This window comes from Giraffa tippelskirchi, chromosome 6 (assembly GCF_054371585.1).
Source record: "Giraffa tippelskirchi isolate mGirTip1 chromosome 6, T2T-mGirTip1v1.2.pri, whole genome shotgun sequence".
Lineage (NCBI taxonomy): Eukaryota > Metazoa > Chordata > Mammalia > Artiodactyla > Giraffidae > Giraffa > Giraffa tippelskirchi.
Window position 1 is genome coordinate 159,700,884 of NC_137280.1, and position 24,146 is coordinate 159,725,029.

Consider the following 24,146-nt stretch of genomic DNA (forward strand, 5'->3'; position numbering starts at 1 on the left):
TTCATACCCGACATTCAGTAGAGGCTCGATGAATATTTATTAACTAGCACAGGGTACCTAGTAATTTTTGTCTAGTCATATTGTATGCATATTTTTGGCCTTCCAAACTAAATTGAAATCTTTTATATGCCTTTTACTTCTTCATATCCCTCAAAGAACTTAATGCAGTTCAAGAGATCTCCTCAGAAATAACATTAGTGAAAGAATTGAGTATGAAATGGTGTTAACCTTAGATGAACTAAATTCATTGTGTTCTCACACTATTTCTTTCTTTTTCTGTGGTATCAGTTGTAGCATTCAGGATAGGAGCTGCCAGGGCAGAAGCTATATTTGATTTATGTTTGACTTACATATGTAAAAGTGTTGAATAGGTTTTCAGCACTCAGTGAACAGTAACGATAACAATAATAAAGATAATAACTGCAGTAAGCTGGTTAAACAAGAATTAGGCACAAAGACTGGCAATTCTATCACAGCTGGGGAAATGAAGCTTGGTTACTGTTTGGAGAAGGAAAGCCACTTTCCTATTAAACTTAGGATACAAAAGTGACTGCAAACAAATAATGATGAGTCAAATAAATTAAGTGGAAAATATGTAACTGCAAGTTCTCTGTATCAGGATAATGTTTTAAATAAATATTGTGAACTATCTACCCCACATGGATGGGCTGTAATTAAGGCAATCCATAATAGTATTCAAGCCGAATTAGAGGCTTGATCCTAGCAGATAAAAATAATATTTATACTGGAATTTAAAGGACTTCAAATTCCCATCAACCTCTACTGTATTCCTGTAGGTAATTGGTACTATTAAAATAGGAATAGAAAGAAAAGAAGTCACTGAAAACAAAGAAGACAAAGAAAGGATAACTAAGATCATGAAGTAGGAAACCTTCCAAACTGAACTCAATATCTTTTCCACAATTAAAAACAGGAGACAAGAGTGTTGGGGGGAAAGTGTTATCAACTTGACATCACTCTATTAATATTTATTCATTCTACAACTGCTTACTAAGTTATTATTGTACTAAATACTGTGGTAAATGCTCACATGTGATAAACATCTTGAAATACCCATGTTCAGGCATTATTTAATGCTCATGAATGAATCAAGATTAAATTATACTTTGATTCTATGCCAAGTCAAGCTTTCCTGTGGACTATGATTATTGTTATAACTATTGAGTCCCTACCATATATCATATATTGTATTAAACCTCCCCTACACTCTATGAAATAAGTACTAATATAATCTTTTTACTTATGAGGAATCAGAATGTTTAAATAAATTCTACAATGTCACACTGCTAAAAAGTGGCAGAGCTGGTGTTTGAAACCATGCAATCCTCACCATTAAGTACACTGTATTACAACAAGTGTTAAAGTGTTAGTGAAAGTTGTTGCTGTTCAGTTGCTACGTCGTGTCTGACTCTTTGCACCCCCATGAACTGCAGCACGCAAGCTTCCCTGTCCTTCACTATCTTGCAGAGTTTGCTCAGATGCCTGTCCATTGAGTCCATCTTATCCTCTGCCACCCTCTTCTCCTTTTGCCTTCACTGGTTCCCAGTCTTTTCCAATGAGTCAGCTCTTCATATCAGGTGACCAAGTATTCAGCTCCAGCATCAGTCCTTCCAGTTAATATTCAGGGTTGATTTCCTTTAGGTTTGACTGGTTTGATCCTCTTGCAGTCCAAGGGACTCTCAAGAGTCTTCTCCATCACCACATTTGAAGGCATCAATTCTTTGTGCTCAGTCTGCTTTATGGTCCAACTTTCACATCCATACATGGCTACTGAAAAAACCATAGCTTTGACTAAAGCTTTGTCAGCAAAGTGATATCTCTGCTTTTTAATATGCCATCTAGGTTTGTCATAGCTTTTCTCCAAGGAGCAAGTGTCTTTTAATTTCATGACTGCAGTCACCATCTGCAGTGATTTTGGAGCCCAAGAAAATCTGTCACTGTTTCCACTTTTCCCCTTCTATTTGCCGTGAAGTAATGGGACTGGAATGTCATGATCTTAGTTTTTTGAATGTGGAGTTTTAAGCCAGCTTTTTCACCTTCCTCTTTTACTCCCATCAAGAAGCATTTTTTAGTTCCTCTTCACTGTCTTCTATTAGCATGGTATCGTCTGCATATCTGAGGTTATTCATATTTCTCCTGGCAATCTTGATTCCAGCTTGTGATTTATCCAGCCCGGGATTTCACATGATATGTATATATTCTGCATATAAGTTAAATAAACAAGGTGACAATATACAGCCTTGTCATACTCTTTTCCTAATTCTTAACCAGTCCACTGTTCGATATAAGGTTCTAAATATTGCTGTGAAAGCTATTTGGGTGCTTATTACGTACCGAGTGCTCTAAACATGTTAACGTCACTGATATTCACAATAAGTCTGTGATATAGGTACAGGTGAGCAGCTCAGAGAGGTTATTCTTCAACAGCACGTAGCTAGTAAGTGAAGTTAAGTTCTAAGCCAAGAAGGCCATCTGGTTCTAAAACCTGTGCCTATAACCACTGCACAATGCTGCCTGCATCTGAGATCATTTCCATTCTTGTATGCACAAGGCTCATTATTGCACAAATACTCTTGGCGTATACCACTGTCATGGCAGACATCTCAGCAGAGAAAAATGTCCAAATTGAAACAGTAAATGCCCTAGCTCACTAAACCTCCTTCTCCTTTATTCATACTTAATGACTACAAAGTTGAACCATATTGCCACCCCAATCAACAGTAATCATATTCAGGAGACTGGCATGGGATTGGGCATCAGATGATTACATGTGTAATGGAAGAGAAGATTGAGCCTTCAAAAAACATTTCTCCATCATAGCTTAAAGAAAAAATACTTTTTTTAGAGAGTTCAAGGAAGAAACACATGCAATCAAGGAGGCCAGAAAAGGAAGACACCAGAAAAAAATTAAAATGCTAAAAATATAAGTAGAATTTGAAGTTAAAACAATTTTGTGCATAAAGACACATTAAAAGATATAGTAGGGGCAATATGGAGAAGACACTGGGGACATGGATCAACTTGAATAAACAGAAAAAATTAAAAAAGGAAAATAAATGTGTAGTCATAAAGATAAGGGGGATAAATCCTATACATGAAAATATATCATGCATACATACATATATATATATAGTTCATACTTCTAAGGAAAAGAATGAAGTTTATTAATAAGACCCTTGAAACAATGAAATAATAAAGATTTGAATTTGTATATTAAAATTATAAATTCTATCATATGGAAAAAAAGTGATACAGATCAACCAACATCACAACATATTCTGGAAGAGTTGCTGGACTTTAAAGCATAAAAAACTAATTCTAGGCAGACTATAAAAATAAAATATAAAACCAATTAGAGAAAAGAATAAATTGCTGAGGGAAGGAAAAGGTGGTCTTAATTATTTAGTCCTCAACAAATAATTAATAAATAGTCTCTTAATAATTAAGGCAACAGACACAAATTGCATAGAGCCCAGGCTATACAATCCCCATTCAAGCATATTCAAGAACTACTTAATCACAAAATCAAACCTGACCAAGATTAGTCAAAATAAAGACCAGGAATGAAACTTTTAGAAATATAGTAATGATGATTCCCAAGGGGGAGGGGTGGTGAAGATGCAAAATTTGGAAGTTTGGGATTAGCAGATGCAAACTATTACATATAGGACAGATAAACAATGAGGCCCAGGGAACTATATTCAATATCCTGTAATAAACTATAATGGAAAAGAATATGAAAAATAGTATAATGTATAATTGAGTCATTTGGTTGGATAGAAGAAATTAAACATAACATTGTAAATGAACTATTAACTGCAATAAAATTAAAGAAAAAGAATATAAAAATGGTGAGCATTAATTCCATGCACATAAAATAAATAATGATAAAGAAATGTGGGTATTATTATTATTACTTGTCAATTATATAATGATATAAATGACAAAACAGAGGATGAGAGAAGAGAAAGTTTGATGAAGTGAGTGCATAATTATTTCCTCAGGGAGAACTCAATATATATTTTCTAATTTTCTGAAGTCAATTTTACTAATAAAAGTTAATAATAATCATAATATCAACCAAAACTAATATATTATGTACTGGGAGGTGACAGTAACAAAAGTATGAGTGAGTTAACTTTTTTTATATATTGATATAGGGATTCAATTAATTTTCTAAAGTTAATAAATTAAGAGTATATATAGTTAAACATACAAGAAAAACTTGAAAGTTAATAAACGTTCCAAGTCACAAGAAAAAAAGCACATAAACAGAAGCATGATAAAATACAGACTTCATCAAAAGACTGAAAATAAGGAAACATGAAATATACATTAGATATGATATTAAGATCAATCATATTTCTCACATCAATGAAGCCAAACAGAATAAAATAATTTATTAAGAATAAAAAATAATCTAATTTGATCAACAAGAAAGCTCAATCCTATAGAAAACTAAACTTTTAAAATCAAATGGCTCTAAAGTAGTAAGGGCTCTGGTGGCTCAGACAATAAAGAATCTGCCTTACAATGAGGGAGATGCAAGTTCGATCCCTGGGTTGGGAAGATCCCTTGGAGAAAGGAAAGGCTATCCACTCCAGTATTCTTGCCTGGAGAATTCCATGACAGATGAGCCTGGCAGAGTACAATCCATAAGGTTGCAAACAATTGAACACAACTGAGCAACTAAAACTTTCATTTTCTAAGTAATATAAGAAACAGATAGGAAAAGGCATATTGGGAAAATGCTAAGAAAAAGAAGATAAAATATGTTATTAATAGTAGTGTTGAAGAGGAGGAAAAAGAACACTGAAGGAGTTCAAATAGGGGGTTTACTGAAAATAGGAGACACATAAGAGCAGCACAGCATCTTGAGCACATTTTTGAGCTCATTTGGTCAAAGAGACCCAATGAGTGTGTATAGATATTCCTAATAAAAAATATTTTTGTGAGTAAAACAGCATAGGGTTTAGGTTACAAAGAAAACCTAAAGTGATTTTTTAAACAAAGAGATTAGAGAAATTCTCTGCTTATAACACACTACAATTATGATAACAAAAAGGGAAAAAACAATATACCAAATCTTTAAAGATTCAGAAGTTCTATATTTAGCAATTCATGAGTTTAAAAAAAGTATAGAATACCAAGAAAAAAACATTCAAGTCATTATATATCAGAACCTATGAAAACTGGCTAAGATTTTAATCAAAAGGAAACTAACAGGTTTTAATAATCACCCTTCTTAACTACCAAGGATAAAATAATTTAATAAAATATTCTATTGAGGAAATTTTAAAAGTAATAAAACAAGAAACTAAGAAAAGTAAAAGGAAGGAATTACTAGTGATAAATGCAAAATTAATAAATTAGAAAAGAGAGAAAGTGTAAAAAAGCAAATTCATTAATTGATTTATTCATATAAATATGTATTAATAACTGAATATATATTAGGCATGCATGCACATATTAATAAATATGCATATATATGTAATATTGAATAATAATATTCACAGAAAAGTACATGTAATAAAAAAGAAAAATTCAATGTGTTAGTAACTATAATTACATATCTATACTACGTATTTATTATACACATACATTATATATGACTATATACATGTATAAATCTAAGAATATGTATGTGTGTCCCTGCATGTGTATGTATGTGTGTATGTATAAACTCATCTTGGAAAAATAGGATAAGGAGAAAGCACATACAATAAATAAAATAAAAAGTTAGAATTTGTTAAAATACAGATGAAGAGAAAATGAAAATAATTATGAGAAAATACTTGTCACACACTCAAGATAAACTTAAATGTGTGAAAAGGATGAATGCTTTATTATAATAACAGTAGAAACAAAATTGTTCCTAAAGACAGCAAAAGTCAAATTAGGTAAAGGCAGATATTTCAATTTTCTTAGGGGATAAATTAGGACAAATATTTATTCATCCCTAACTGTAAACAAGCCAATCCTTTACTAAAGAGTTTCAGTGATGAATTCTAAACATCCCCTGAAAAACAGAAAAATTATAAAGTTATTTTAAATATTCTAGAAAACACAAAAACATAGCTTCCAAGTTTATCTTTTATGAAACCAACATAAAATTAATTTTCTAAATCTGGAAAAACATCTTTCCAGATTTAAAAAGGTGGAAAAAACTACAACCGATACTACTTTTGTATATAAAACAAAACAAAAATTCTCAGACTATTAAAAGGATCGAACAAGATTAACAAGTTTTATTAAAGGAATATAAATATCCTTATGCAAAACATATACAAGGATATGTTAGAAAACTTCCTTACATAAAATCTATCAATGTATAGTAAGATATTAAAAGTAAGAAAATAAAAGCAGATGATTATCTTTGTACACTGGAAAAAGTCATTTGATAAATAGAATTTTGGTTTTTAATAAAATTGTATAAAATAACTGGTATTTTGTATAAGTTAATCTGTTTGATATATATGTCTGAAAGCAAAACCCATAAACATGGTGAAATATTAAAAGTATCCTCATTAAATTGAGTAACAATAAAACAGGATACTTACTAATATCACTATTATTTAAATACTTAATATTACCGTAGTAGTATCAGATGATATATACCTTAAAAACTTTTTAGAAACGTAAACTGATTTTAAATATAAAAGATGTAAATACTGGAAAGGATAAAGCAACATTTTTTTCAGATGATTATACAACTAGAAAACGTGAAACAAATAAAATTAAAAGCAATAAAAATATTAACTCAGGGAGCCAAATCCAAATAACTACATGAAGATAAATTGCTTTCCTAGAAACAAACATATCCAGCTATTTAAAAAAAGGAGAGAAATAAGAATCCCATCTTTAAAATAAGAATAAATATCTAGGTATGAAGTTAATCACATAATGTGAAAAATCTCTATGGAAAAAATATTTTAATTCTACTAAAGGATATGTATTTCTAAAAGGCTTCAAAAGGAAAAATGATAAAAATTATTCCTGCACAGATTCAATACTGTAAAATTGTAAGTTCAAACTAAATTAATCTACAGATTTCACAAGATCCAAATAAAATACCAACAGCCTTATTTTTGGAAATTGAGCTAGCTGATTCTAAATTTCTTATGTAAAAATAAACATGAAAAAATTAGCAGCCAGTTTCTGAAAAAATAAGATGCAGGGAAGGAGAATACCTTCATAACATAGTAAAATATATTTTAATACAACTAAGTATTTGGTGCTGGTGTCTAAATAGGAAGATTGAGCAATTAAATGGAAGAAACAGTCAAGAAAGAAACAAATACAAGTGAGAATTTACTGTATGATAAAGTTGGCATTTCAAATCAATGAAAAACAAATAACTTTCTGAATAAACATGTTGGGGCAGCTAGCTAGCCATAAAGAAATTATTATGGCTTTAAGAGTAGACCCCAGTAAATTCCAGACGTATCAAAGATTTAAATGTAAAAATAAAACTTTAAAAGTACTAAAAAATTACATTAAAAATAGTTTTGACATGGAAATACTCTTTCTAAATAAGAGTAACCATCTAAAGCAACATTAGGAAATATCAACAAATTTGACTACATAAAAATTTATATATTCTATGTCCCAAGCCCCATAATATGAAGAATTAAAGAAAATATTTTATAAAGCTTTTTAAAGAAGATAATTTTGTACTTATAATAAACATACATATTTTTTATACATTCTAACTGATGTAGAAAATAGGCACACATTGAAGGAAAATTTAGTCAGACATTTAATTATAAATTTATCTAAGCTGTGACTCAGTAATGCAGCTTCAAAGCATTTATCCAGCATTTATATATACATCTATAAACAAATAAAAACAATGATGTTCATTGCAGCATACTTAGAAAGAACAAAAATCTGTAAAAATCTCTAAATGTCAAGCAGTCATAAATGGGTTAAATCAATTTCAGTCTACTCATAAATGAATAACTCTGAAGCTATGAAAAGCAAGGAAAGCTACAGAGCTGATAATGAAAATATCACCAAAATATGTTTTAAAAAAGATAAATATTTTATGTCTGCATGTATTTGAAAATTGTTTAAAATACAATGTAAGACTCTAATCTGAAAATTGGGACTGCAGAACAAGGATGGAAGGAAGAGTGCTTTTCATATTATAACTTCTTTACTGTTTGGAATTTTTTTCATATATATGTATTTATATGTGTGTATTACTTTTTAAATTTAAAATATTAAAAAAATTAAACCTGGAAGTTAAAGTAAGCATTACTTAGATTCTTTACAAACTTCATATTTTCATGATTTGACAGTGACAGATAAATTTTACAAAAGTTTTAAAAGTCTGATAACAACATTCTGTGTCATAATTGTCATCTTACTATTTGTCCCCTTAAGGCAAAAATAATTCTGAGAGTCAAGGGGAGGTAAAGAGATATTCAGTGGTCAATGTAATCTTTTTAAATTTTAATCATGCAACTGCAGAACGATTCCTACACATAAATGAGGCTGCAAGAATTTAATAGCATGCATGTAATTTAGAGAAAACAGTACAGGAATTAAATTCAGACAATCTTGTTTTGAAGCTGCTGTACCACTTATTTGAGCAAGTTATTCAATCTTCAGAAGTCTCAACTAAGCAACAAAAGAGAGATATGGGTAACAACTTCATAATGTAGCTGAGAGGATTAAATTATGACATACTAAATAAAGAGTAAAGATGCCAGATTTTAGTGTGATGGGATAGTTATAAAAAGAGATTATCTTTGTGATATTGTCTACAACAGCATCTTCAGACCAGAAAATGGTTAGAGGTCTCAACAGATCCAAAGTAAATACCAAAAAGCTATAAAAACAAGAGAATGAAAACCACATGCAACTTAGTAGAGTCTCAGTACACTAAGAAACTCCTGAACTGTGAAAAGCTCACAGAGGCATGTGGGTTCTATTCAGCTGGATGCGTTTTGAATGCTTTTTAAATACTCTTTAATTTGTTGTTCTTTTTAATGACCTGATTGAGAATTTTCAGGGTCTGCTAAAGGAGCATTTTATTTGTTTCTTCGCACTCTCTCTTTTCTTCCCATTTCCTTCTCTCTCTGTTTTCTGCCTCTTCTTCTATTACACAAATAGATAGGCCCATGCCATATGTGTAATTTGCTTCAATTTCACTCTTCATCCCCTCTCAGAAAGCTGTTTTAAATGGACTGGACCAACAGAACTAGAGGTGCTAACTAGATCAAACAGTTAATTCTGAAAATTTTGAAGGCTTTCTGTAACATTTATGTTGGCTTTTTCATTTAGTTTCTAGGAAAATTTTATCACTGTGACAGTTAATTCAAATCCCAGCAAGACCTGGTAAGCAAATAACTTGCCAAGTTTTAACTCCAAGTACTCCTTTAGCCTTTACCAAAAGAAGGACCAATTTGAGGTGTATTTCTATAATGGATGAGCCTTCTGTCTGAGTATTCCATTACCTCATTCATTTTAAAATCAATTTAGAACTCATGGACAGTGCCAAATTTACAGCCCTGAGTCCAGACTCCCTTTTTTAGTCTACAGAGAAGGCACTGCATAAGTTGTCTTGCTGCAAGTCTTCTGAGCTAGCCCCATTCCATCACAACATTATCCCTGAGGGGACAAGGGTTTCAGACTCTTGGTCTATTCAATAACACGAGTACGATTAAAAATCAGCAAATCCAGCTGCAACCTTGACTCCCCAACTGATACCCATTATTGTATCACTAACAAATGGGTTGGCAAAGGCAACCAAGGTCTAAAATACCCAAGACTCAAGCCACTGAATACCTTTGCATTTACTCTATCACAAATTAGTAATCAGGAAGTTCATAAAATATTTAATTTTTTTAGATGTTCTTAAGAACTATTTCCTGAGAGACTTGGACCCCTAAATGGGCAGAATCTAGGTTCAAGGAATGATAGATTAGATCATCTTCTCTAAGAAGAAATGATGTCATGGCTGTTCAGGGAGTTAAGCCTATTTGTGTGCATACCCTGTCTATAATTAGCATTTTCTGAGGGATGGGCTGAGGCATTGCTGGGGTAGGATTACCTGGCTATTTCACAGTATCGCTGCTATTGTGGGGCTGGTTACATCATTCTGTCAAATGTCCTGGTGCGTGAGGGAACGGAGAGCTTTGGCCCTTTCGGACAGCTTGCGTTTTGTTACACAAGTCCTAACCTTTGCCGTCTATGTTTTCTTTTTCCCGTTATAGTTTCCTCGGCCTGAAAACATTCTCAAGTCTCCTCAAGGTGTTCAGTGTGAACTCTGCAGGGACCTCAGGGGGGTGGTATCTGGGGTTGCTGCACTTTTGTAATCAGAGCTGAAGTCATGTTCAAGGGAAAGTTCAAAATAGGGAATGACATCTATTTTCACGTATAGGGGCAAGCAATGGAAAACTAGGTCAAGGGATCTGAGATTTGAGAGGGTAGTAAAATCCAAGAGTCTAAGAAGAAAACTTTGAAAATGTGAAGGGTATCCAAGGCTCATTTTTAACAAGACAGGACACAGCAGAGTTGAAAGGGGTAGCAGTCTTCTTGCAAGTACAGAGTCAGGACAACCAAGTATGCCTTCTGTACCTTCTCTACTACCCATGCTGTTTTCATCCTTCACAGATATCCTTCAAACATCATCCATCTTCTCAGATACCCTTCAAACATCATCCAAGACTTCTGGAACTCTCCTTCCTGACTCTCAGGAGAATGAATCATTCCCTCTTCTGAGCTCTCTCAAGACTTGCTCAAATTGCCTACTTCGGAACTTATCATTTTAATATAGTTAGATATAGATTTATCTTCTTGGGTAGAGACTAGGTAAGATATTTCAGTCTTCTTTATATTCCTAAAACCTAACCAATTCATAAGGTAGATGCATAATTTAGATTAGATGAATTGAATTCAAATGTTGCTTGCATCCCCATGAGATCAGGTTATGCATATAAAAAGCCATAGGAACTTCAATGAACCAGAGTTTACTTCCTACTTGATTAATAATTCCACTATCACCATAAAAGATGTTTTAGCATGCCCTTGGATTAGATGAGAAATTTGTAAAGAAACTGGATACAAAAAATAAAACTATACAAAAACATTATTGGAATTATTCTGGATTTATGAATCAAGGGAGGCACATTTCAGAGAGAAGATAAATTTACTTTCGGCAGCAGACTCAGGGAAGAGCTAGTAGGATGATGAGGGAAGAAATAACTCCACTGAGCCACCCAGCTCAGAAGAATAGTGAATATCTACGATAATTGTGATACCAATAACTTTTTCAAAAGCAAAAAATGGTATTTATATTACAGCAGTGGCATCCGTGAAACATTGGATAATTTTAGTTTAAGGTTTGAATCTTTCAGATTTTCAGAGCTTTCACAGTTGCAGTGCCCTGTCATGTTCTGGAAGGGGTTCGTATTCATAAAAAGCTGTATCTTCATTCTTTGGTCATTAGTAAAAATGGGTCATAGATCATGCGGTGTTGTCTGTAACGTAGTTATAATTCCAGCAGGAGGGAAGTTTCAAAATCATGATTTCATATAGGAACCTTTAAAAACTCATTAGCTTCTGATAATTATACTAATATATAAAGCATTAAAAGCATAGAGCTAATTTCTGCAAAAGATTGGCAGTGAATGTGTTCTGGGGAAGTTTTCTCTTTCAACTTTCTGGGAACAAAAGAGAAGGCAGTTCGGGCCTCTAACATGACATCCTATTTCAGATGCAGCAGAGAGAATTTCACAGAAGCCTCGCATCGTGAGTTAGCGGATTCTAAAATGAAAAGCAAGAATATTAGAGCAACATCTCAAAATGTGACTCTGGGCACTGGAGAAGCCTCTCCACTTGTGATTGATTTGCATTTCTGCCTATGTCTGAATTCATATTCCATAAGCACAGATGGAGGTGTGATAGATTTTTTTTTTGAGCACATCTATTTATTCAGATACCGGATTCAGTCTCTGAGTAGAGAGATGGTAAAGGCTGCTGTGAGCAGATGGCACATAGGCACTATGACTTCAGAAACATTCTTTCAAGATAAGTGGCACAGTAATAATAATAATACTTAGCACATATATTGCACCTTTGGTCTGCCAACATTAACGAATTAATCTTCAGTAGACCCCTGTGAGATAAGTAAGTACTTATAATTATCTCTATTATGCAGTCAAGTCAACTAAGAATGCGTCTGCACATACTGTGGAAGAATTGGCCCAAGTTAAAGACCGGGTGGATCCAATTTGCATGGCTCTTTAAGATTTCTGCTCTCGTAGCAGAGACTAGTATTTCTAGACACCCTGCTGTTTGAGGCCCCAAGTAGATTTGAAGCAGGATATCAACTGCAAGATATATTTCATTCAGAAGGTTTCTGCATCAGGGACCCAAAATAGGCCTGAGAAAAGTTGAGTCATTTTTCCAAAGCTCTAGAGGCCATGGCTAGCCAGAAGCAGGTGTGGAATTACCGAGTCTCGGCCTACTTTTCTTCTTTAAAGCAGGCAATTTGACTACCCATATTATTCAAAGATATCTTTAAATTATTGAACAAAATATAGAGTCAGAGAACTCTGATGTTTTGTCTTAGTAACTGCTGTATTGGAGGTTTTTCCACCACAAGCAGGTTGAATGTACCAGTGGCTTTGACTAGGTATTAATAACCCACATGAAGGGCTGGTGAGGTTCTTGTGACACCAAATTTCTTAGATTTGAGGTTCTGATGCTGCTGACATGAAAGAGCAAAAGTGTCTGTCCTGAGGGTCTGAAATTTGGGACTATTGGAATATATCATGATAACCAGAGGCTCCAGTCTTAACTTGAAATGTGTAGTAAAAACCTTTGCAAAAGTGGCAGTATTAATGGCGCACATACAAACTTATTGTAAGGATTTAAGGAGAAAATGTATGGGAAGTGTCTCTCAGTACCCAACACATGATAGATAAACAAGCAATAGTTTAATCCTTAAACTACTGCGAATTAGCAGCATGACCGTGGGCAAGTTACAACCTTCGTGACTCATTTTGCTCACCTACTGAATGCGGCTAATCCCACCAAGTACGAAAAACTTAAAGACCTTAAAACTATTTCGAGTTCTCTCAATAGGGTCCAGGAGTCTTCACAATCTCACGATTTCATATTTTAAAACACTCTTGTGTTTTCCATTATAATATTTATTACACCCTTCTTTGCATCTGAAGGAACAGCTGTTTACTTATAAACCTTGGGAGTTCATCCCTTTTGAGTTAATATATTCCTCTTGTCCATTTTAAACCTGCTCTTCTTTTATGCAAGGGTCTTCACACTCAAATGTCTTGAAAGCAATACGATGTGGGATTGTTAAACATATATTAATAATGATAGCCAGTGATGCTGACTAGAGGCAAATTAGCAACTGCATGTCCTAACTGTAGATACACAAATTGGCCAAAGTCATTTTTAGCAAATACCACATCTGGGGCACAAGGTGTATTTCTTGTGCCATGAAAGATATTTCATTCCCTGCTGATCATGCTCTTCTTTTCCCTTGGATTAGAATCCCCTCTCCCTTCTTCTCAGATATCAAGATCCTTCCCACCTTTAAAAGTTCAGATTATATCCGAGCCCTCCCACAAACTTGTTCTTGACCTTCTCAGTTCATGATGATCTCTTTTACTCAGAATTCAAAAGTTTTATCTACTAAATTCTGAGTCTGACATGCAGAATTTTGCATTAATGACTCACAATTCAGTTTGACATTAAAGAATGGTATAGGTAGCTGTTTTTTAACCTATCATACACCTTGGCATTGCTATCTTTTTAGGCTATGCGTACCTATGAGTAAAGGGTGCTACATAAATTAAATGAGCAAAAACACATTAAACTGAGAACGATGGTGGGCCACACAAACGAAAAAAAAAAACAACAATAAATATCACCTAGTATAATTATTTTATCATTAATATCTTGATCTTCAACTAGATTTTTTTCCTGGCACAGAAAAATCAGCATAAAGATATCTTACATTGTTTATAACAACTTACAATTTACCAAGCAGTTGGTCAACCATTTAGTCCTTAGAAAATAATTAGAGGTAAGTAGTATTAGCCATGTCTGATAGAGAAAGGAGTTAAGGTTCAGGAAAAGGTTAGCAAATTAAACAAGGAAACTCAGCTAGAATGATAATAAACAGGATATTCAGGGCTCCTGAGTCCAAGGCAAGCCCAGGGAAAGAATTCATCAATGATGGCAAAGGTGCTGATTCATCAGCCCTCCTTAATACAGTCCCTAAACCAACCTTTTTTTTTTTTCTTTCTGAGTCACATGAGTTTAACAATATCTGAACTAGTCTCTAAATTATTTACAGGTTATATTTCTTCTATGTAGATTATAAGTTTCATGAGGGAAGATGTTACACTAGGTATGTTCAACTCACCCCTAACCACTTGTTATAACTATGCCCTTTGCAGGTTCAGTACATATTTTTAAAGCTTGGGTCTCTAATCTTACTTTGACTACTAATTGGCCATGTGACCACAAAGATAATCAGGAAATATTTATTGCAAACATATTATCTAGATTTTTTAAAAAGTAATTGCCAATAAAATAATGAACTATATACTTAGTCTCCTGAGTTTTCACTAAATCTATTCCACTTATCAGGTTATTTTCCTTAGGTTGAAATATTATTTAAAACACAAGTGAAGCACATCGGATGGTAGTTGTTCAACTTCCTCTAATAGCACTAACCTCAGAAGTTATGGGGTAACTTTGTGAACGTCTACAAACTATTAATCAGTTCCATCTCATTAAGAGTAACTCAGAATAAATGTTGGGGTGTAGCTCTGGGGATTTTAAATTGCTTATTAATGTTAAGTTTACATGAAAAGCATAGAATGCAAAGTAACAGCCAAGACTACTGTTGTCTATTCACTAAAAGCTGGTATTTATGCTGGCATTGGTGTGTTTGTACTTTAATATATCTCCCTTACCTGTTCATTCATTTTATTCACTAGAATATGAGCTATTCTAGATACTAAACACTGAAAAATAATCATGAGGTTAACACTAAAAATAGGGCATATACTAGATAACAGTTTGATGATCTTCCTGAAAATTGGGAGAAAATGGATAATGAAGAACCAATTTTGACGCTCAACATTTGAAAACCCCCGCAGTAGAAATTAAGGTAAATCTGAATTGTCACTCTAGTTTTTACTTATTTAAAAAAAAAAGAGTATATCAACTTGTTTATTCATTTACCTGTCACGTTTTTCTCTTTGAGTGCAAATCACACACATTTCATAGAAACATAATTCTTTAAGAACCTCTTCTTTCCCAACAACGGGGAGCTAGGTCTGGGGGTTACAAGAAAACTGGAGATCAGGACAGACATATGAAGGCTGTGGTCCATCTAACATAGTAACTACAGCTGGGTGTAAAATTTTCATGCTTGCTGGATGTTAAAAATGGAAATCATTATAAGGCCATAGACAGTGTACAAAAAAGATAATTGTGAAGCTAAAGGCTCAGATATGTATGTATGTGTATGTATGTATATATATGTGGAAAGAGAGTGAGAGAAAGGGGAGTCATGGCCAAGTCAACAGGAATATTTTTATCAGCCATAACACGCATATATGAACATTCTATTGTTATTCTGACAGTCATAGAAGGAAGACTCCAGAACTAAAAATTATGATGCAACAAAAGGAGCAGATTTAGTTTTCCCTCCTTTCAGTAAATATCCCTCATTCATTTTATCCATCAGTTCTAGGAAAACTTTCTTTTGAGAGCATTTGTTCTCGGCTTGGTGAAGCTATACCGGTAGCGCTGTCTCAGCAGGAAACTGTCTTCTTGCTGAGAGGCCGCCAATTATTTGTAGTGAAACTATAACAGAAGAATAAATATTACATGTTGATGGATACTTGTCAGGAAAGGAAAAGAGGTGCTTTCAATGGGGCTTGTCAGACACAAAACCCTTCAGCAAATCTGCATTTTCAATGGCAAAGTGGCTAGAATTCTCCAGCTGCTCCACTGGTGAACCTCAAGATTTATCTCATAAATTTAAATTATAGATGACATAGCACTGGAATGGAAATAGATGACACCTTTAAAAATAAATCTAGTGCAACATTTGGGAAAAGGAATCACACATTTCAAAGGGGGAAAAAATAAAGTTCCGATGTGCCAAAACAGAGTTTTTATTTATTGTCCTATTTACTATTCTCTGTCTAAAATTAGCATCTCTCTTACTTTTCCTTTTAGTCCCCTTTATAAGACATGCTGTGGAGGAGCTCTGGAAGTTTTGTGCAGCTCAAGGAGTAAGCCGGTTGCAACTATAACAAAAAGCTTGCCAAGGTTGAGAGCCAAACTGGCAAGGTTTTCTGTCATGTCAGCGTTTAAGTATTATTGCAATGTTATCGTATCACTGAAGAAAGGGGAGCAGGAAAACAGCAGAGCCAAATGCTTAGGAACATTTGAAGGAAAGTGTGTACCTAGCTTCAATAGAGAGTTTGGCAGTAGAGGACAGGGTTTAGCTTTAGTAGGAACCAGTCAATTCAACTTTAATTTGATCACATGAAACTGTGCTTTTAAAATTTATTCCAGGAGATCTTGATTTCCGCAGTCTTTCTGAATCCAATAGTAGTAAAGAATAGTAAAGAATATAAGTGTGAAAATCTATACCACCAGATGAGTACCTACATGTGCTAAAAGGAAATTTTCACTGGTCAGAGCAGGAAGAATAAATTTTTCTTGAAGGGAAACTTCAAAGCAATACATTTGAGATCTCCCCCACCCCTCTTCATGAAGGCATTGACATGTCCAGGTAAAAGTCAATGAAAATTTGGACATTTGTCATGAAAAAACACAATAGAGTTCATGATTTGAGCAAATATTTTACCAGCATTAAAAAACACAAAGATGAAAGCAAGCCGCAGAAGCAAAATGAATTAACCTCTCACTAACATTAACATGTTTACTGGAGAGTGAGAGACTTTCAGCAACATTTTGATCATTCCATGTGAGGTGTTATGAAAGATGTGCTTCACTAGATTGGAGACTTTTTTTTTCTTTTTCCTAACCGAGTGACATCCAGAGGGGGCGACATACAGGAACACGAGCTCTCCAAAAACAACTTTTCCCTCCGCTACTGAGGCTTTCTGTTCCTCTTCTCAGGTCAGCCATGGAAGTACACATAAACGATTCAGGGGATTTCAGCATTGAAGCGGTGTGTTTAATAGCTGTACCCACAGTTACTATTTGCCTCCCTTGCTTTCCAATTCCCTGTAGCTAGAGTCAGATATATTCTCACCCAGTGATCAGTGTTGGTTTTCAAGTGACACTCTGCATGTGGAGCTCAGGAAAACCAAACACCTACAGGAATGTGTTGAAGAAATGGGATAGCAAGGCCGCCAAGTGACTCAGTCTCTGCTTCCATTCCCTGGAGTTTATCAACTTTGTTAATGGGGCATATGTGCTGAGAATTATGTAACATTAAACATGGGGAACATTTCCTGGAGACATTTTTCATTCTTCCTCAAAGCCGATGCATTGATGAGTCTAGTGTCCAGGTAAAACACCACCCTCTAGTGTACATCTCTAAATTATGCTTCTGTGACTCCTCTGATGATGATGATAGTCAAGAACATTAAAGTAAGCATTGCAAGGAAGGTCATTTCCTATTAATTAATCCTTAGGGAAATACACACAAGGATGAACTGAATGGTAGGTGATACGTAACTTACTGGTGCCGTCACAGTAACTGTTGATTTGCAGTCAAAATGAAGTCAACAGTTGGACAGAAAAAAAAAGAGTCCAGCAAAGCTCATCAATTTCACAAGTACTTAGTGAGAATTTGTATGGGACCAGATGTGTATGGTACATGTTCAATGACACAACAAGGATGATAATCACCGAAGCTATGAACTAGAAGAAAAGTATTCCAAGAGATGAACGTCCTCTGAGAAAACATCCTCTGAGAAATGCCTACTCTTTGGGGAAATAAGGTAACTTGCTGTGATCAGGGTAGCATTTGATTACCTAAAGAAAATGAAAATGTAACTAGCAGAAACATAAAACTGTTTCTCAGAAACCCTCAAGATAATCAATTAAATATGAATTATCCAAGTTCATAAGGAGAAAAATAAACTTTTTAAAGTTTAGAATAGAATCTTTTTTGATAGCTCGGTTGGTAAAGAATCCACCTGCAATGCAGGAGACCCCAGTTCAATTCCTGGGTCAGGAAGATCTGCTGCAGAAGGGATAGGCTACCCACCCCAGTATTCTGGCCTGTAGAATTCCATGGACTGTATAGTCTCTGGAGTCCCAAAGAGTCACATATGACTGAGCGGCTTTCACTTTCACTTTTTTTTGATGTTATATAGCCCGATTCCATGAGAAAAAAAGTAGATGGAGCAATTTAAAGTATTCTACAACTCTCTGGCATGGAAGGTTATTGGAAAATCCTGTGAAGATATTTGGCATTACTCTTCTCTCTTACAGAACTCAAAGAGACTGACTTCTTTTATTGAAAATATCCACAGCTCCTTTCTATACTGTGAACATCTCAGGAAACTTTTTTCTTAATCTTCTCTGCCTTAAACTGTTGAAAGTAGATCTAGTCTGGCAGATAAAGATGTCAAGCATTTGAGAATATTAAAAATTGTGCCCACAGGACATGGAATAAGTCAAATTCATACATTTTCCCACATACACGTCCCATTCCCATAATACCTTATTAAAACTCTTCCACTGGTATTTTCTAGTGGAATCAGAGAAGACCTAGTATCTCCAATTAACAAAAACATCATTGCTCACCAATACCATCTTTCAGCTATCACCAAGCTATTTAGATTTTTTGCTATTCACGGATCTTCCCTCACACACCCGCAACTGTGACCTAATTGCCTCAAAAAATATTTGGAAGTGACTGCAATTAAAGACTTCATGTGTGTGCATGTGCACATTTTACCCAAGTTTCCATGTGTGAGCATAATGAACACCAGTGGAATGCAATGTACTCAGAAAAATATTCCCCCCAAAGAAAGAGATAGTGAGTGACTTTGACCTAGAAATCGTCTTCTTTCATAATTGAGAAATAAATGCAATCAGCACATTGGATGCCACAGGACCTAAATTTTCATCCTGGTTCTGATTCTAACCACCTACGTGAGTTGAGAAAAAACTTTATGGACCCTCAGAGTCCCAGTTCTAACAATGTGTGGATAGGACTAAATTAGTACAAAAACTCTTTCAAGTTGTAATAGCCTATGACTTACAAGTAGTTTAGCAGTTTATGACTTTTTTGTAGCTTGACTCTCTAATATTAAAACTACTTCGGAAAATTTTAAGCTAACACTGGCTCCAAAAAGCAAAACAAAGTGAAGTCACTCAGTTGTGTCTGACCCTATTAGGCTGCAGCCCGCCAGGCTCCGTCCTTGAGATTCTCTAGGCGAGAATACTGGAGTGGGTTGCCATTTCCTTCTCCAGGGGATCTTCCCACCCCAGGGATCAAACCTGAGTCTCCCACATTGCAGGCAGACTCTTTACACTCTGAGCCACTGTTCAAAATTTTATGTATAACATCTAAAAGAAAAACCTGCAAGTAAATAATTCTACCTAAAGTCCATGCTTCCTTCTGTTGGTCTAATGCTGTGTAGCATTGCAGTTAGTAGGACAAGATATGAAATGAAGTTGCCTAGATTGAAACCCCAGATCTACTATCTTTAAATATCCCTGTGATATTTAACTTCTTTGTACCTTAGATCTCTCACCAGTAATGTGGGCATAGCATAGCACCTCTTCTATTTTATAGGGTCATTTGGAGAAGCAGATGAAATTAAACATATAAGGCTGTTAGCACAGAGTTTACAAATATTGAGAATTCAACAATTTTTAAATTATTACTACTACTCTAACAAAGAATAAGTGAAACAATGAGAAAGGAAAATATACTTAATTATTTCAGTAGAATTTTTGAAGAAACATTTCCAACCACATCAAATTGTTAATAATTTTAATTGTATCTCTACAATGAATATCAGTGATTAGAGATACAGGTAGCAGCAACTGGTCGACAATTCTAGTTTGCACTATGAAAGAGAGCATATTTGAACTCATGGGGGAAGTTTCATTGAGACATAGTTAAGCTGTCAAGAATGGATAATGGATAATAAATTAGGTATGAGGGCATTCGTTATAAAGGCATCCTTTCTCACTGTATTCTCAACAGCATATCCATAGGAGTAATTTGAACAAATAGCAGCCACACAAATATCTGCTACCACACATACCAAATGAAAGTGGGAAGAAAGGAACATTCCGACTGTGGTGAACATAGCAATCTACCCCAGGAAAACTATGTTATTTAGTTAATCCAACAATGTCGTTTGACAGGTTCTTTAAAAATAAGCAAAACAGTGCATTCTGAAATTTATCAAGTGATTTTTTTCAAATAAATATCCATGCTGTGTTTGAATATTCTTTAAACCTTGACATTTATGTTGAGTTATAAACTTGCTATGAAAATGGAAACTTGGATTTCTCAAGCGAAAGCCTTTTGGAGTGGATAAATAATTCTCACTGCAACTTTATAGATTCTCTCCAAACTTCAAGTCCAAATGTCAGAGCTAGAGACTATGAAGACTGACAAAAGTAGAGGTTTTGTTGATGCTTTCTCTCCTATTACTGTTCTTATAAAGGTTTTATTCCAACTGAATGCAGCACATCATATGGTCTCTAGTTAGTACTGGCAGAGAAAAAATGAATTTACAGAGTTCAGAGAGACTAAACAGAGATGATATGGCATGAGGATATCAGCTTCTACGCATCTCTTTCTTACATTTAGTATTGTGCATACAACTAAGTGGGATTTGAGGAAAGAACATTATCTCAAAAGGGTACAAAAGCACCCTGAAACTAAGTTAATATTTTGAGAACTCTCACAAAACAATGGGGACTGAGGCTAAACCGACACTGCTTTGTAATCAAGAGTTGTCCTCCTAGTCATTGGCTCTACCGGGCACATTTAGCACAATTGATCAGGCTAACTTTGAGAAAGATCGTAAGGATATAAAGACTCCTGCAAAGCAGTAGGAAAATGAATAGCTGAATGGAGAAAATTGTACCACACATCTTCTTGTCCTATTACTGTTAACGCCAGCAGTCACAATCAGTAGTTTATTGTATAGGGCAATCTTGTTGATTAGAAACTGGATTCAAGTTCATCAAAATGGAATGGCATGTAACTCATCCCTTCTATTCCTACAGAAATAACTTATGCATCTTTATAGACATTTTTATTTGTAGCACTATATTATGTCATAAAAACTGGCTTTGGGAATGTATATACTGCCTTGTCAATCACTTGTGCCATTAGTTTCTTGAAAGAGATAGATAACAAGTCAGCAAAAATAAAAAAAAGTTTCACTTTGGCAAAGGAGACATTTCTATGCTATTTTTATTTAAAAATTTCAAAATATTTGTCTTGAAGTCCAATTGCTATGTCATATTATTCAGGCTACCTTCATATCAGGAGGTAGACACTTTGCTAAAGTTTCCTATATATAATTCTTAATTTAATGATCTAAAAGAAACAACCCTAAATAAATGGAATAATGTGCTCAAAGTTACCAAGAAAGTCACTAAGTAGAAAAACAATGCAAAGCCAAGAATTTTAAAGTTCATAGTCAACCACTAACTCCTTTCTCTGACATGAAAAATCAGTTCATTACCCCCAGTCCTGACCCAAAAACCTGAAGATAAAAAAATTTAGTTGCTTGGCATCAAGACTGCAGAGCAAATTTGCTTTACTCTTGCTTCTTAAGCTGATCATTTCAAGGGCCTTGCAGATCACGCAACCCCTAAAACCAGCAACTCTCCACAAATACTAACTTAGATCAAAAAAAAATTGTTGCTATTCAAATACTAAATACAAAGCCATTTCAGTAGAAATATTATAATAACCATAGTAATTATTACTTAATAAATATTGATGTATGGCTATGTTAGAAACAGTTTTAAATGTGTTGCATATCTTAACTTGAAGAACATGGAGAAGAGGTGAAAATTGTACACTGCAAATATATTGAGTATTTAAGAAGGGACAGAATATATACATGAAGAAATATACATGATAAAACAAAAAAATGATTATCGGGTTAATGCATGAGGGAAATAAGACAGCAAATGTGCATACATCTTCATTAAAAAATATATATGACTATTTATATAAGCTTTCTTTTCAATGATCATAAAACACTTAATTTCACATTCTCTTCCAAGTTTTTTGAAGATTGAATGAATACAAGTATGTTTTTCCTTATATAAAAAAATAAAAACATCCAATTACGATAAAAAAAAACTCTCCAAAAAGTGGGCATAGAGGGAATGCAACTCAACATAATAAAGGCCATATATGACAAACTCATAAGCTAACATCATATTCAACAGTGAAAAGCTGAAAGCATTCCAATATTTGGAAGAAGACAAGGATCCCCATTCTCAACCACTTTTAAACACAGGGAAATCCTAGCCACAGCAATCAGAGAAGAAAAAGAAATAAAAGGAATCCAAACTAGAAAGGAAGAAGTCAAAAGGTCACCATTAGCAGATGTCATGATACTATATATAGAACATCCTAAACAGGTCAACAGAAAACTATTACAACTCATCAATGAAGTCGGTAAAGTTGTAGAATAGAAACTAATACACAGAAACCCGTTACATTTCTGCACACTAACCCTGAAATAATATAAAGAGAAATTAAGGAAACAATGCCATTTACCATAGCATCTAAAAGAATAAAATACCTAGAAATAAATATACCTAAGGAGGTAAAACACCTGTACTCAAAAAACTATAAGATGCTGATGAAAAAAATTGAAGGCAATAAAAACAGATGTAAACATACATGATGTTTACATGATGGAAGAATATTGTTAAAATGACCATATTACCCAAGGCAATCTACAGAATCAATGCAATCCCTAGCAAATTACCAATGATATTTTTCACAGAATATGAAGAAAATTTTTTTTTAAATTTGTATGGAAACACAAAAGACACTGAATAGCCAAAATAATCTTGACAAAGAAGAATGGAGATGGAGGAATCATATGCCTTGACTTCAGACTATATTATGAAGCTACAGTAATTGAAACAGGATGGTATTTGCACAAAAACAAGACACATGAATCAATGGATCAGGATATAAAGCCCAGAAATAAATCCACTTACTTATGGTCAATTAATCTAAAAGAAAGGAGACAAGAATATACAATGGAGACAAGACTCCATTCAGTAAGTGGTACTGGGAGAATTGGACAGCTACATGTAAAAGAATAAAATTAGAACATCCTGATACTTTATACAAAAATAAACTGAAATTGGCATTAAAGATTATAAGAATGGATACTATAAAACTCCTAAAAAAATACAGGCAGAGCCCTCTTTAACACACACTGCAGCAATGATTCTTCAGATCTGGACCTAAATGAAAGGAAATTAAACTAATTTGCGCAACTAATTAAACTTGAAAGCTTCTGAAAAGCAAAGGAAACTATAATGAAATGAAAAGGCAACCTACAGAATCGGGGAAAATATTTCCAAAGATGTGAGGGACAAGGGATTAACTTCCAAAATATACAAATAACTCATATAATTCAATATGAAAGAAAAAAACAAGTGACCCAATTAAAAATGGGCAAAAGAACTGAATAGACATTTATACAAAGAGACATACAGATTGCCAACAGGCACATGAAAAGACCCTCAAAATTGCTAATTATTAGAGAAATGCAAATCAAAACCACAATAAATTATCTTTCCACTCTGGTCAGAATGATCATCACCAAAAATGTTGATAATGAATATTGGAGAGGGTGTGGAGAAAAGGGAACCCTCCTACACTGTTGGCGGGAATGTAAATTGGTACAGCTACTATGGAGAACACTATGGGGCTTCCTTAAAAAACTAAAAAGAGATTGACCATATGACCCAGCAATCCCACTGCCGGGCATATATCTGGAAAAGACAAAAACTCCAACACCAAAAGATGAATGCACTCCAATGTTCAAAGCAGCACTATTTACAATAGCCAAAACATGGAAACAACCTAAATGTCCATTGACAGATGAATGGATAAAGAAGAT

The 24,146-nt window shown here is 34.2% G+C and overlaps 2 long non-coding RNA genes across 2 annotated transcripts in view; both read right to left on the reverse strand.

The window, feature by feature from the left end:
• Positions 1–24,146, reverse strand: part of LOC145511511 (uncharacterized) — a 533,216-nt gene that overhangs the window by 34,964 nt on the left and 474,106 nt on the right. The gene's annotated exons all lie outside the window — the stretch shown is intronic.
• On the reverse strand, positions 11,119–13,667 carry LOC145511512 (uncharacterized). Its single transcript, XR_014057912.1, has 2 exons — positions 13,046–13,667; positions 11,119–11,796 (listed from the first exon to the last, which is right to left on the reverse strand). It is a non-coding gene; the product is annotated as an uncharacterized LOC145511512 (long non-coding RNA).